The following is an 11,147-nucleotide window of genomic DNA, read 5'->3' as shown; positions in this document are numbered from 1 at the left end:
GCTGTGTGGATAACAACAACAATAGAACTGGGAAAATCAGGCTACATACTCACTAAAAAGTAGACAATGCAGGAAGTAGCCTAGTCATCCCAGACACTGGCTACTATACAAGAAGAGGAAGCCGGTACTAGCTCTAGAGACCAAGGTGAGGAAGGTTTGGAGATAGATGAAGCAGAAGATGCTGCCTACCACCTCACCTGGGTTTATGAAAAGATCAAGAAGGACAAGAAGCTATGCCAATAGCAAGAGCTCAAATTTGCCAAGATAAATGCAAACATAGAGCTGCTGGAGGGGTTCTTGATCAAGAATAATGAAGAAATGGTCAACCTACAAGAGGAAATAGCTGTAAAAGAAAGCTTGGTGGACGCTGAGTAGCAAAGGGCTGTAGATTTTAGTGAAAGATTGAATCAGATGATGAAGTGTGCCATCAAAGCTAAGAAAGAGCTACAAATAAAGGAGCAAGAGTCAAATCAGCTCCACATAGCTCTTAAAGTGGCAAATGAGCATAGGGTGTGGTCACAAGAGGCATTGAATCAGCTACTAAATAACAGACCCAGAGTTGGTCGCCCTTGCTGTGATGTAAGCTGACAAAGCACTTAAAAAGGAAAATAAAAATCTGGCCGACCAGGTCAAAGCCGAATAACTACAAGTCAATCTACTAACATAGATATTCTTAACCAAAGAGAAAGACTTGGCAGCGCAAGTAAAGTAATTACACGTACAACTAGAAGAAGCAAGAAGGGAAGCCACACACAAATAGAAAGTCAACCAATTCTCCCACTCCCTAAAGTACCTCAAGATTGGGAATCTTTCAACTTGGATATGCTAGACTCAGTAACAAAAGAAGAAGCCCCTAGCACCTCCCAAGCACCAATAGCCAGCTCAAGCTGACTACTCTCAAGCAGAGATGGAACTCCGAGTATACATTGCTGAGTGCCTTGAGCCAGTACAAAAGGAATGCATGGAATGGGAGAGAAAATTAATACACTGCGCCAATTTATGTTCCAGAAACAGGGAGAGGCGACCAACAACAAATGGAACCAACCATTGCTCCCATATGCTCTTATGAAGCATGAAGTGCAAAAGGCAAGAGAGAGATTACAACCACACTGTGTGGAGGAAGAAATAGGTGGATATGAACTAGTCTCCTTAGAGCAATGGCAATCAAAGGCAAATATGCAAAATCACCCAACCTGGAGAATATCCTAGTTCAAGAAATGTCCAAATAGCAGGACCACATATGCGAGAGCAACAAGGGCACTTTGCATTGATCCTATCTTTTGTCCCCCGTAAGATGAAGAAGGACTGGGAGGATTATGAACGTATAAAGCATAGTAGGCCAACATGATTATGAACGTATAAAGCATAGTAGGCCAACATGATTAAACTATCTTCTACTACCCCAACCTGAAGGAGCTAAGCAGCCGAGAGAATCCTACATGCTCCAAACCCTCAAACAATGTATAAACTACTTCAAGGGAGTGCCCAACCTTGCATGTATAATGCTTGGCAAAATTTACAAAATGTTTATACTATGCATTGAGAAATTCCATGACACAATCCACATGAGGGTTCCCTTGACTCAGTTTCTAGAAGGAAGAGACAGATTGAGCTGGAATTTATAGACTGCACCACCACTGTCAGTGCTCATGGGACTATATGCTAGATTGCAATTCCTATTGGCTTATCAGCTGCTGTGCAGACCTTTGAGGATGCATTCTACACAGGATTCTTTAAATCTCAAAGCTAGATTTTTGGTCCCATAATGAATGACATCAGCTCTAGACTAATCATGTATCAAGCTATGGAAATGTGAAAACCATTACGCAATATAGTCAAGGAGTTTATAATCAAAAGAAATTATCAATGCCACCTTAAAGGTTTGACGTACATCAACATGCGTGTCATAAACACAATATCTAAGGACAAATGGGAGAAGGGAGGGTAGGGAGGGTAAGGAAATGTGAATTAAAAATGTGGATGTTCATAATTAAGCAACACATAATGCATGGGAATTAGATATAGGATGTGGTTGCATGTGGGTAAGATGTGTGCAACACATATATAGACATGAAGGAATGGGTACGCATCTCCTGGCATGGATATGAGAGATATTATGGCATGTGCAGGGATGTGTATGGATCAAGTTTTTTTGGGAAGGGATGTTGGGACATGTAAAGGTATGGTACGGATGTATATGTATATGGAAAACATGGGAAAGTATGGCATCACATGTGCACATGGCTAGGGATGTGGAAAGATGTGCGCAAGGGGTCAAAGAATGTGTGAGGGATGTGTGGTGGTCTCTTTACATGTGTGGGACATGTATATGAATGTGCACATCATGGTGGAACACCGTTATGACATGTTTAATGATGTATTTGCATGATGGTTGGAGGACTTTGATGGGTATGGGATGTCATTGGTATGTGCATATGGTCTAGCATGGGTGATGGATGTGTTAGGCATAGTCGTAGTATGTGTAGGACTGTCATTACATTGTTGGAGTATGTGGAATGATGGCATGGCTATGTGTACGCATGTGATGCATGGGTTAGACATGTGTATAGATGTGCTAGAAACATTTACTCATGTGAGGAATGTGAAGGCTATGTCCTTTTGTCATGTTATGGTATGTGTATGCATGTCTTTGTACGTGTATAGGATGTATGCATGTCTTGTACGGATGTTTATATTTGCATTAGAACGGAGAAATATTACAATAGGTGCATGTAGGAAGCGCTGCAAGCATCACCTTCTTCTCTTTGTGTAAGCTCTTGTAAGTGCAGCTAAAGTGAGTATCCTCTAAAAACCTAGAAATTGACTTATATACCTAGGCTTTTTTAGAAGTGGTTTCATACTTAATTAAAGAGCTAAAATTACAAGGTGGAAGCCCATGGCTCTTCTAATCAATTGGTAAGATATTTACAAGGATTTCTGCGGCTTTTAATTAAAATGGGTAAGTGCGGGAAAATAAATCAATTCTTCACATAGCCGCTTCCTGAGTCTTCAAGTAGCCGCTTCCTGCATCCCATGTCACTTTAACTTTGCCTTTAATCTCCCGCTTCTGCCTCATAAACTACTTCTTCATCGACTTAGCAGCTTCTCGTTGACTTGCCATTGACTTGTCCCGAAAACACTATCCCCTTCCTATTTCAGTGTCCGTCCTGGGACACTGGTAATGAGGTGTCCAAGGGTAGCTGTCGTGGGAATTTGATTTGTTGCAGTCTAGGTGAATGCTGACTTGAGTTGTCATTTGAGAAGATTAGCATGGCACGACTTATGGCAAAGAAGCACTCCTGTATGAAGAGGCTTTGACTGGATCGATGAACCTCATTCGAGACTGGTAGAGTTTTCTATTAGTGCTCTTTGATTTTGCATGGCTGTGGTGGCTCTCCTTGTACCTGGATGGTGTAGATTGAAGTTTCCCATAATGTCTTTATTGAGAAAGAAAAGAATTATGGTGCTTAACACCTGATTTAGCCGAGGGGCGATTAGTGCACGGAGGCTACATGAGGATGTCAATTTCATGGTAATCACACACAATCAATAAGAGGGAAGAGTATTTGCCTCTATGTACACATATACACATTCAAGCAAAGAGGGAAATCTCTATCCATCAACATGTGAAAATGCATGCTAATAGGAGAAAGGGGAAGTGTAAAGGGTTGTGAGCTCATTCTGGCACAATGCAATCAATTAGTGGACTAACAAGAAGCTTAATACACACACATACATAGAGGTTATGAGCCTTCAAACCTCTTAATGCAAGCAGAAATTAGTGCTTCCTATCAACTAAGCATGCTCTTGCTACACTAATCAATCACATAAACTCATCAAAGACAACCTTAATCAAAGATTAATCTACTTCACACACACTCTTTACCTAAAGCACACACACACTTTCTTAATCATTTCTTAATCAAAATCGATGAAAGAACATTCATAGAATGGACAATAGAGAGAGGAAAACCCTTGCCTTGCGTTAGAACGGAGAAATATTACAATAGGTGCACGTAGGAAGCGCTGCAAGCATCACCTTCTTCTCTTTGTGTAAGCTCTTGTAAGTGCAGCTAAAGTGAGTATCCTCTAAAAACCTAGAAATTGACTTATATACCTAGGCTTAGTGGTTTCATACTTAATTAAAGAGCTAAAATTACAAGGTGGAAGCCCATGGCTCTTCTAATCAATCGGCAAGATATTTACAAGGATTTCTGCGGCTTTTAATTAAAATGGGTAAGTGCGGGAAAATAAATCAATTCTTCACATAGCCGCTTCCTGAGTCTTCAAGTAGCTGCTTCCTGAGTCTTCAAGTAGCCGCTTCCTGCATCCCATTTCACTTTAACTTTGCCTTTTTAAAGCTTCTTCTTTAATCTCCCGCTTTTGCCTCATAAACTACTCATTCATTGATTTAGCAGCTTCTTGTTGACTTGCTGTTGACTTGTCCCGAAAACATTCGTCCACCTATCCTCTAATGTCTATTTGGGCTTAAGTCTTGCTTCATACGCTTGTAGTAAAGTGTCTAAAGGTTCGAAGCTTTTCTCAACAAGCACTGACCCTGCAGTTTGCTCGTTGTTGTCTATTTCTACGTCACGTTGTTCTTTTTCCTGACTCTCTATTGTTGTTTCTTTCTCTAGTTCAGTTTCTTTGGTAGCCTCTTTGAGTTTTTCATTGCGTTTCCTTTTACTTGCTACCCTCCTTGCTCTTCTGGCTTTCCATGTTTCTTTTGTCTTTTTACTGCATTCACTCGTAGATTTTTTTCGTTTCCTTTAGCATCCCTCTTCGCTTTGTCTTGGGCCCTTGTGATTACGTGGATAGGCACCACTACTTCTGTCTTTGAAGAGCTAGGCGAGCTCATGGAAGGCATTACCTCAATGTAGTTGAGCGTAGCCTCGCCCTTGGCGTCTTGTTTAATGGGGCAGTCTTGCACAAAGTGCACTCCACATTCTGTGCATGTTCTCTGCAGGGGAGGAATTCCTGAGTTAGGTGGTCGTTCCACCCAAGGGTTGGGACAATCCCTAATCCAAGGGTCACCTCCACATCTGTAGCAACATCTAGGCGGACTTGCCGGTGGTGGTGTTGCGTGATATGGTCTTGGTCCAGGCCCTCCTCTTTGATGTGCTCCTCTGTTGGCAATAAACCAAAGCGTATTATGATCCATTTGGTAATTACCTTCGGGGGGGACAATCATAGATTGGTCTGCGGATCCTACCTGTGATGGTGTGGTGGTCAAAGTGTTGTCCATGTTGTCCTGTACCATCATGACCTAGATCTTCAGGCTGCACATATCTAACTACTGCGGCTCCTAGCAATGGTGGCTGGTTGCCTAGCAGCACAGGTTGTGCTCTTTCCATTCCTGGTGCTGCGTAGTTTTGGTATCCCGCTCTAGGAGCGTAATTAGCCCCTTGATGAGGAGTCCCCGTGTTTTGCTGCACTATGCTTTGCTCTCTCATGAGTCGAATCCTATGGTAACATTTTGATGTCTCATGATTTGTCCATTTTTGTTCGAAATCACACCATTTGTCTGTTCTTGGCGGTTTTTGTACCTGGTAGTTTTGTTTCGGGAGACATTGTGAAGTAGGATGATCTCCTCCACAAGACTCACATCTTTAAGGACTTCGTGTTGGTTTAAAGACCTCGTTCATGCGTTTCATGATTAGCTCTACCATCGCTTCCAGATTCCCGCTTGTGCTCTTCTCGGCTTTGCTTAATCTTTTTGCGCTTGAAGAGTCGAATCCTGTGATTGGCTTGTCTTTTTCAAAGATGATGCAATTGTCATCTAGGTCAATGGCATTGTAGATGCACTCATTAAGCGTCGCATGTTTCTTGCAATAGATATTTGCATGCAAAGACTTGTTTAACAAGCCTTCCAAAAAGAGTGAGACGAGCTTTTCCTACGAGAGCAATTCCTTCTCAGGACATCTGGCTATATACTATCTCAACCTATTGGCACAATCTCTCAAAGTCTCTTTCTCGTCTTTTTTGAAATCATGGATAAGTGTGCTCATGCTACATTTGCGGTCTTATAATCGGAACCCCTTGTGCAGTGAATCCTCTCAACTCACTATCCAACATCAGCTTCCATTCCAAGCCGTATTTGTCAAGGAACATGAGATGTTGAGTCTCCATGGTCATGTTGTTCAAAAAGACGTATAAGGTCTTGTTTTTGGAGAGGCTGAATTCGAGTGGGAAGTCGAGCAAGTAGTAGAATTCCGTGCTCGTATCTTCTCGTTTGTATAAGGCTTTAGTGGTATCGTCGATCGGAACTCGTTGAGTCCTAACTGAGTTTACTAATATGAAACTTGGTAGAATCTGAAAAAGCATGCAAATCTGGAACCAATGATCCCCCCTTGGGATAAAACAATCTAAGGTGTGTAGTGCCACTCAAGTAACAAAAGATTCGCTTAACTGCCAATGCTTAGAAACTAGGCAATGCATAAACTTGCTTATTTGTGAGATTGCAAACTGAATATTTAGCCTCGTAATGCATAAATAAATAAGACAACCAATTGCCTACTACTGATAGAGGGTAACATCAAAGTAGTCTCCAACATCATGAAGACTAAGCTTCAAACCTATTTCCATATAGGAGTAGCAATAGGTTTGCAATCCTCAAGACCAAATTTGCGTAGCAAAGTCTCAATGTACTTTGTTTAACATAAAGCATAACCTCCATCACATTGCTTAAACTAAATGCTCAAATAATGATGTAAGAGGCCCAAGTTTGACATCTCAAGAGCTGAATTCAATTCAGCCTTAAAATCAATAATATTCATCTTGTTTGGACCAGTGAGCAGCATGTCATCAACATAAAGAACAAGTATCAAAAGTACATCATCCACATGCTTGACATACAAAGTGCTTTCTATTGGACTATTACAAAAACCATGTGCAATGAAATATGCATGAATCTTCTCATACCAAGCACGAGGTGCTTGCTTTAAACCACACAATGCTTTCTTTATTTAACCTGCACACTTTGTTCTCTTGCTCTTTCTGAACAAAACCACGAGGCTGTGTTACATACACTTCATCATGTAAGTCAATATTTAGAAACACAGTCTTAATGTCCAACCGATGTACATTCCAACCATGATGAGCTGCCAATGCACACATGCTATGAAGTCTCTTCATAGTCAATGCCCTTTTCTTGAATGAAACTTATGTCATGGAGGAGAAGCCCTATGTGCACTATATCTACCAAAGCTTTGTGGATGGACCCAGGAAGAAGGGGCCTATAATTTGCAACCCCCAATTGCTCACAAGAATCCTCTATTTTGGGGCTTGCATTCCCTTTCGCAGCCCAGAGACGCCTTCCATAAAGCTTTTGTGCTCCTCCATCAACAAGCTGAAAGAAATCAAGGAAACCCCCTCAGTGGGCCCAATACACGGCAAAGATAGTGTGAAAATTTGACAAGAAAGGCCACACATGCTCTTCAAATGAGCCCTCTTCGGATGAGATACGTCCACGACCCAGGGAGGAGACTCAGCAAGCAAGTCAAGATGGTAAAAAGGAACCTCTATCCATCAAAGGAAAACAACACAGGCAATAGGATGATATGATTCCTCTCTTGAAATCTCAGAGGTATTTCACGGTACCCTTCAATTGCAAGTGTCAACATGAAGCCAATGAATACTTTAGGGAAAATGTCCAAAACTTCTTGTGCAATTAGGCAGAACCACATTTCAGCCAGATGTCACCTTTCAGTCTGAAACCAAGAAAAACTTTGCAAATAGGAAAAACCAAAAAGCCATGTCTCTGCCAGAAATAAAAAAGAACAGACAGAGTCAGGATGCCACATTCAGCCTGAAACCAGAGAAGGCGTTGCTTTGAAAGGGACTCGTCACGTCAAATATTACCCACATAGTGAGCTCGGTAGTGACGTCAGCAGGAAGAAAAAAGCTTATTGAATCATGCCAGCTGTGAAAAAGCTTGTGTCAACACTATGTTTTTAAAATCCTTGCATGTGTAGGAGAGCGCCCGCTGTGTGTAAGCAGCAGCACACACAGCGGTTTTCCCTCGCTCCCATGGCCGGGGACTCGAGCAAGAGCAAGGCACGGGTTATCTACGGCAGCCGGAGGTCAGGAAAAGCATGGTGATGAACAAACAAAACCAAGATCCATGTCTCAGCCAGACATGAGGAAAAGCTTTGCTGCAAATAGGCAAAGCTCAATGCAGTAGCCATCAAATAGATCCTCAAACATAAGTGCATCCTAAGAACAGCTTGAAAGCCTAGTAGTAGAACATTCTTCACAAAACTACTAACACATCACCAGAACTAATGGTTACTAATTCACTTACAAGCATCAAGATCTTGAAAGACTAGAACATTCTTCACAAAACTCATCACTGGAACTAATGGTTGTAGCCGAATAAGAACATTGAATGCGAACTGTAAGAGAGCACAAATCAAGAGAACACACCATTTGCCACTCCCAATTGCAAAGACAAACCCCTGGAATTAAGCCAATAACTGTTTGCTAAAACCAGTCCCATATGTACAAACCATGAAATCCAATGGCAGCTCATCATAAACCACCCTATAATCCAGCAATCTGCATGCAAAGGTGGATTACTCACACATATAACAAGCTGCTCGATAGTGTTCCATGTACGATGTACCAACATGTATCAAAATATATACAATGTACCAAAATATATACAATGTGTACACCTAAAATCCAAAACCAGGCCAGAGATGCCTCCCTCAAGGAAGCAGATCGTGAGTGGATGTCGGGGAAGGTAGGTTGCCTGCCAGTGGTGGGCACAGAGCGAAGTGAGTCATCTCGCGTGGATGTCAAAGGGCCTTCACCAAAACAGGTTGCAACTTAGTATCACAGGCTAAAAACCTGATGATTTTTTAATCATCATCTTATCTCCTCATTAACTGTTAGTATCACAGGTTGCAACTTAGTATCAAAGGTTAAAAACGTGATGATTTTTTAATCATTGTGTTATCTCCTCATTAACTATTAAAGCATTTTGTATGGCATTCAGCACCCAGCACCTTGTGCAGAATTACCTCTCGACTTAGGCATCCACTGTGTCAAAACATAGGGCTCTCTTGGTTCGATCACTCAGCACAAGGATTGGCAGATCTTTATTTTTCACCTTGCCTGGAATAACCGCTTGGATCTTCTTGTAGGCGACACTCCGCTCCACCTTATTCTAGAAAGAGACACAGAAAAAAGAAGACAAGGAATAAATTTACATGATAATATCTTTAAATGAGATAAAAACTACAAGTATGAGCAAGACTTACATGTTGCTTGATGAAGGTCTTTATGAGGAAAAATCCTAGAGGAAGAATGGTGATGTACTCAGCTGCCAGTCCAAGCTCATTGTTGTCGAACTTGCTCTCTAGATCTTGGAGAAGGAGAGCTGTCTTGGCAAGATTATGCTCTTGGAAGTAAGAGCTAGGCTTAGGGAAGGCATCTGATGTGCAGACTAAGGGCTTGTTGTACTCTGTCCAAATGAGGGTGGAGAAGGGGTGAGCAAAACCATCCCGGTCATCTTTGTGGAAGGATGAAACACTATCCTGCTGATCTTTGTAGATGGATGAAACACTACTCTTTGATTGCCCCTCTCTACCATCAGACCAGAGCCACTCTAGATTACAATACTTGAGAACCTCCCCTCTTAGCAAGGAGAGAAATGCTCCTTCATGTACAACTTGACCATCACTATTCTTTATCACCACCCCTTGCACCTTGATTATACCAAACACTCTCTTTTCTGCATTCTCCAAGAGGAGGAGACAAGAAGAAAGAAGGTGATGATCTTCTACTCTAGCTTCCTTTTCTTGAACTAGGTCTCCCCTCAGATAGGCAATAAACTTGAGGAGGATGGTATATCTTATACCATCTCCAACAGAACTCTGAAATGGTTTCTTTGATTTCTCTCCCACTAATGTTACTTCAAAATCAGGGAAGCAAGCAACCTCAAATTTGAGTGAATGATCTAAGATTTTGATCACAAAATTTATTACATCTCCAGCACATACCAAGACACTTGTGCCACACAATACACTGTACATCTTCAGCACCATCACCTCCTCACGAAGTGAGGTCAGCTCTTCCAAAAGCCTGTCAGTTCTACCAACTGGATGAGGCCACACAAAAAGCATGATTCCGGGAATACAATCAACGTTCTCCTCCTCAGGAGATACATCAGCACATGATGTCAAGCGGAGATGGAGGGATGGATCTCTCCGTCTTAACTCAAAAGCAGACTGTCTATTAATTTGCTTTGGGGAGAAAGGGAATCGTAAGGCACGTGTATTAAGAGGAGAAGATGCAGAATGTGAGGTTGCACCTTGAGTGGCCTGAAGCTTTGCACGCTTGCTAGAAGGGGGGGACGATGGAGAATGAGCCATAATAGAATCGTGCAGGCGTAGATGCGAGTTGTTGATTTCTCTCCCACTAATGTTACTTCAAAATCAGGGAAGCAAGCAACCTCAAATTTGAGTGAATGATCTAAGATTTTGATCACAAAATTTATTACATCTCCAGCACATACCAAGACACTTGTGCCACACAATACACTATACATCTTCAGCACCATCACCTCCTCACGAAGTGAGGTCAGCTCTTCCAAAAGCCTGTCAGTTCTACCAGCTGGACGAGGCCACACAAAAAGCATGATTCCGGGAATACAATCAACGTTCTCCTCCTCAGGAGATACATCAGCACATGATGTCAAGCGGAGATGGAGGGATGGATCTCTCCGTCTTAACTCAAAAACAGACTGTCTATTAATTTGCTTTGGGGAGAAAGGGAATTGTAAGGCACCTGTATTAAGAGGAGAAGATGCAGAATGTGAGGTTGCACCTTGAGTGGCCTGAAGCTTTGCACGCTTGCTAGAAGGGGGGGATGATGGAGAATGATCCATAATAGAATCGTGCAGGCGTAGATGCGAGTTGTTGTGTGATGTGGCGTTGCAAGGTTTACCAGCACAGGTGTAGACGAGAGTTGATCTCTGATGTTATGCGCAATTTAGCCTCGTTGCTTACAAGCGCAAGGCAATTTAGCCTCCTTCCTTACAGACATAGCAACGACTTGTTGCCTTTGCCTTCCTGTGTGGCGATGGCGAATGTGTGTGCCTTCTCCTTCACTCGATGAACTCCCTTCGTCTGTGAATTCTTACA

At 42.1% G+C, this 11,147-nt stretch overlaps 1 long non-coding RNA gene across 2 annotated transcripts in view; it reads right to left on the bottom strand.

Moving 5' to 3' along the window:
- LOC147621728 (uncharacterized) overlaps positions 1-9,495 on the bottom strand; it is a 97,185-nt gene extending 87,690 nt beyond the window's left edge. The window contains exons 1-3 of one of the 2 annotated variants that reach the window (XR_015269700.1): positions 9,264-9,495; positions 9,024-9,169; positions 8,652-8,807 (exon numbers count right to left, since the gene is read on the bottom strand). This is a non-coding gene — a long non-coding RNA (uncharacterized LOC147621728). Of the gene's footprint in view, positions 1-8,651; positions 8,808-9,023; positions 9,170-9,263 lie in introns of those variants that run through there. The other variant, XR_015269701.1, reaches the window with a different exon arrangement.
- Between the last annotated feature and the right edge of the window lie 1,652 nt (positions 9,496-11,147).

This window comes from Cibotium barometz, chromosome 29, assembly GCF_041138505.1.
Source record: "Cibotium barometz isolate CiBa-2024 chromosome 29, ASM4113850v1, whole genome shotgun sequence".
Classification (NCBI taxonomy): domain Eukaryota; kingdom Viridiplantae; phylum Streptophyta; class Polypodiopsida; order Cyatheales; family Cibotiaceae; genus Cibotium; species Cibotium barometz.
This window is presented reverse-complemented; position numbering and strand designations above follow the sequence as displayed.